This window comes from Alexandromys fortis, unplaced genomic scaffold (genome assembly GCF_014885135.2).
Source record: "Alexandromys fortis isolate MF-2015 unplaced genomic scaffold, M_Fortis_MF-2015_v1.1 scaffold_238, whole genome shotgun sequence".
NCBI lineage: Eukaryota > Metazoa > Chordata > Mammalia > Rodentia > Cricetidae > Alexandromys > Alexandromys fortis.
In genome coordinates, this window is record NW_026068126.1 from 359572 (window position 1) to 364038 (window position 4467).

At 48.1% G+C, this 4467-nt stretch overlaps 1 pseudogene; it reads right to left on the bottom strand.

Annotated features, from left to right (window-relative positions):
- Positions 1-2368: 2368 nt before the first annotated feature.
- LOC126490705 (sperm motility kinase 4A-like) lies at positions 2369-3855 on the bottom strand (annotated as a pseudogene).
- Positions 3856-4467: the final 612 nt, after the last annotated feature.

Here is a 4467-nt window from a genome sequence, read left to right on the forward strand (position 1 = left end):
AGCCAGCTACCCTGACAGGGACACCAGCAGGAAACCAGAGATGCTGTCTCAGGTAAGGTAGAAGGTGGGGACTGGTACTTGTGATTATTCTTTAAATGTGAACACTGGAGGCCTATGGGAGCAGGGTGTCGGGGGCAGAGCTCAGTCATTTTCAACTTACAGGTTTACCGAATGCAATCTACCAAAAATCAAGAATCAACTGTTTCATCATGGGAGTAGGAGTTTTAAAAACTTATTAACCATAAACAATCTTCACTGAATATGAACTTAGCAGAAACGAACACAAGGTACAATGGACACAACACACAGGTACCTCTTTCTCCTCCCCGCTCCAGTGTGAAATGCTGGGAGCTGAACTTTTCTCTGAGCCCCGAAGCTCCCTGAAGCCACATCAACTCACCCATGCCCCAAGCCTCACTCAAGTGAGGTCTTTATATGCAGATGCTTGAGTCAGAGACATTAACGAGTTTCCAGGTGCTTCTGGGGTTAAGACAATCTGTGATGTGGGAGTGTCATATATCAATCTGTTGATTTCATTGGCTGAGTAATAAAGAAACTGCTGGCCCTGATAGGTTATAAGATAGGTGGGCAGAATAAACAGGATAGGATGCTGGGCGGAAGAGGAAGTGAGGTCAGACTCTGCTCTGCTCCCGGAGAGACCGGACAGCTCTGCTGGAGCAGAGACGCCATGCTCAGCTCTCCCGGGTAGATGCGATAGCTCTGCGCTCTGAGGCAGACGCATGAAGCTGAGACCCACGATGGACATAGGCTAGAATCTTCCCGGTAAGCGCACCTTGGGGTGCTTACACACATCATTAGAAATGGGCTAGTCCAGGTGCGAGAATTAGCCAGTAAGGGCTAGAGTTCATGGGCCAAGCAGTTCTTTAAATGAATACAGTTTGTGTGTTGTTATTTCGGGCATGAGCTAGCCAAGCGGCCGGGGTGTTGGGGACGCAGCCCCGCCGCCGCTCCTATTTCAACAAATCTGCTGTGACAGTTTAAGCAAATTCAACTGAGGGTACCAACAACAGAAACACAACACACCTATACCCAGCACGGCACTGGATGCTCGAGTTCCCTTTTTGTACAGCATGATAAGAAACAAATCTCAATCTCAGAAGCTTAATGTTCATTTTATTACCGTTCATTTGAAAGAAAAATGGGGCAGGCAAACTAAAACTCTCGGCAGCTTGGAAGACAGGTGAAAGACAAGAAATAATCATGCCCTTTTTTACTTCGGGTCCAAGAGAACAACGGGTAGAATCAGTGCAAGCATGCTTAGGCCTTTGAGTGGCATCCAGAGAACATAGAGAAAGGGGAACTGTTAAGATTCAGGCATTATGCTGGCTTGCCCTGTCATCTGGCAGGATGTTTCCGGCAGTACCCTGGCCAGCCCAGTCCTGGTCTGTGAGCAGGTGCAGGGTTGCTTTGAGGGGTGAGCTTCTGCCCACTCCCTGGTCCCTCTGTCTGCATGGCGCATTCTGTAACCATCCCAGGTTTGGACCCACCCACGGGACACCACAAAGGTCCCAATTGTGCTGCCTCATGGCAGTAACATACCTGCAGGTCAGGAATTCATTAAACACACGCTTCGGGCAGCTTAGAAGGCTACGTCCCTGCCCAGGGCCAGAGGTAGAACTCAGATTCTATTCCTGTCCACAAAGACAGCTTTCCCTAATGAACCTCAAAATAACCCTGCCCTCTGCACACACTTTCAGGAAGGATTTTAAATTTTGATTTGAGGAGCAATTATGCTTCCTTTTCTTAAAATTGATGTTATGGGGTCTGGACTGGCCCCCCATGAGGAGAATAGGTAATTAAATTAAGACAGTGCCTTCCTTAAAGGTTGATGGGGGTGCTCCTTTTTTATTTTTATTGTTTTATCTATTTATTTTTAGGTTCTGGAGGTGGTCAGCAAACTGGGTTAAAGGACACATCACTCACCCAAATCTCCATCATTGCACAGTATTCCCGTTCTACCTGTGTGATTATCATAGGAGAGTAGTGAGCAAGCTTTATGACCAATTTTATTGTAAAAGAGTGCAAAGGAGATTCGGAAAGCACTTTAATCTACCTATCATTACAGCATAGAGGAGCAGGGCAGCAACGTGCCTCCGTCTGACATGATCCTAGGCAGGCAGAAGGGCATCTATCTTCCGGCTCGCTTTCTGGCCGTTACCCCCATCCTCTGGAAGGCAACTGTCTTGCGTATATCCCTGCTGAATGAATGCAATACCCCTGAGGACTCCTGAGCCATTCCCTGCTCCTCTTCTGGCTCCATGCAGGCCTCTGGGCTTCGTGTGTGGGTCCCTGTCAGCAGCTGTTTGAGTCTACTCAAGAATGATCCTTGATGCCATGACCTCATAATTCACAGGACCTCAGCACCCCTGGCTAGCCTCTGGCTGGCTTCTGACTTCATGTCTTTTCCTGCTGTTCCTTTGGGACACACCACTCTTTTCTCCTTGCTTGGCAGACAGCAGAAGGCCCTTAAGAGACCGGCCCCAATCCTCTTTGCCCACCTCTTCCAGCCCCTGTGTTCACCTTGGACTGTGCCTGCAGTCCCGCTGTGCTGTGTCCATATGGAGTCCCAGACACCATGAGTAGGTTTCCCCTTCTGTAGGCAGTGGGGGGCAATTATAGGCAGGGTGACCCTTCTTCTCAGCCCCCGCCCTTCCTGCTGGCTCTCCTCTGCAGAGTCAGTTGTAGGGGATAATGAGAGAAAGACTCGAAGGGTTGGCACATCAGTTGTCCTCTTTTGACACAGAGGGAAGGTGGCAGTATCTGTGGGAGTGGGGAAAGGTGTTATTCCTGGTTGCACTGCCTTGGTTTGTCTCGCGAAGTCACCCTGCTGGTGTGCCTGGCATTGCAGTAGTCAATAGATTGTCATGGGCTCATCAAACAACCTATTGAGTAAAGATTTCTGGATGTCATGTGGGTTGAACCCCATATCTGCCATGGCTGCCATGATCGCAGGGTCCAGGCATCTAGGGCTCATCTTATCACAATGCCTCGATGAACTCTCGTCTCCTTTCCTGAGCCACGGATGCTTCACAATACCCTTCAGTTCTGGTCTCTCCATAGGGTTCACTGTTAATAAGCAGCGGATAATATCTCTCAGCTCTTGTGAGAGGTGGGAGGGAACATCATAGTGTCCTAGCAAAACCTTGCCCCGAAGCTCTTCATAGGTGATACCTTCAAACGGCAGGGTCCTGGTCACCATATAATATAGGAGAACACCCAAGTTCCACGTATCCACTTTGGTGTCGTCATAGGGCTGGCGCAGGAAGAATTCTGGGGCACTAAATTGTAAGGCACCGCAGAACTTGTGAAGCTTCCTCCCAGGTGTGACTAAGGCGCCCAGGCCAAAATCTATAATTCTCACTCTGCCCGTAGCATCCACCATGATGTTGTCTGGTTTGAGGTCCCTGTGTACTATGCCCTGGTCATGGCAGTAGCACATAGCGTGTACTATTTGTCTGAAGATCTTTCGGGCCATGCCCTCCTTCAGGTAGCCAGCTTGTTGAATCCAGTCCCAGAGCTCACATCCTTCAGCCAGTTCCAGGATCAGAAAGATGTTCTGTTCTGTTTCAATAATCTGGAGCAGGGAGATGATGTTGGAATGGTTCATCCTCTTCATTATTCCCACTTTGGACCTAATCAGGATGCTGCTGCTGCTCCTTCAGCAGGACTTTTATCGCCACCTCAGTGCCTGTGAGGCGGTGGTGCGCCAGCTTCACCTGGGCACAGCTGCCCTGGCCTATAGTCCTCAGGATGGTATACTGCCCTGAGATTCTCATATGAGAGGGTAGGCGCAGGGCTGGGCCTTGCTGTCAACTTACCCCTTGGACAACACATTATTGGTAGCAAGGCTCCCCAAATAAATAGAATTAAAAGTAAAATGAAAACTAAATTTCAAAAATTTAAACAAAAATAAACCAAAATTTCTCCTAACACATACACACATACCAAGAAACTAAAAACCAAAAAGACAAAATAAAAAGCAAAACACCTAAAAGCAAAACACACATACACAGACATACACACACAAATTCACTGTCTGTCAAATCCCACTAAACATTGCACCAATCAAAATGCCTCCCAAAACACCCGCAGAAAGCCAAGCTAGTCCACCCTCCCTTATACCTGCTGGTTCAGACTCCCTCACAATGGCCCCTTCCTATGAGGTCATATCAGGACAGGGACCAGTCCTTCTGGACACAGTTCACAGTAAGGGAAAGTAGTCAAGACTCTCTTAGGTGGTCTTTGGAGAGTGACGTTTGAGCTTTTAGAAATGAAAGCATCAACCCTGTTTTGGTTCTGGTTTGGAAGTCGGTAATGTCTCCTTCTGTTTCCAGGGCCTCCTGTCCCTCCATTCACCATCATACAGTTTCTTTCCAATCTGACTCGTTGGTTGCCACTTAACTGATAGAATATTGTTTAGAAATGTACTATAGTGATTTACCTATG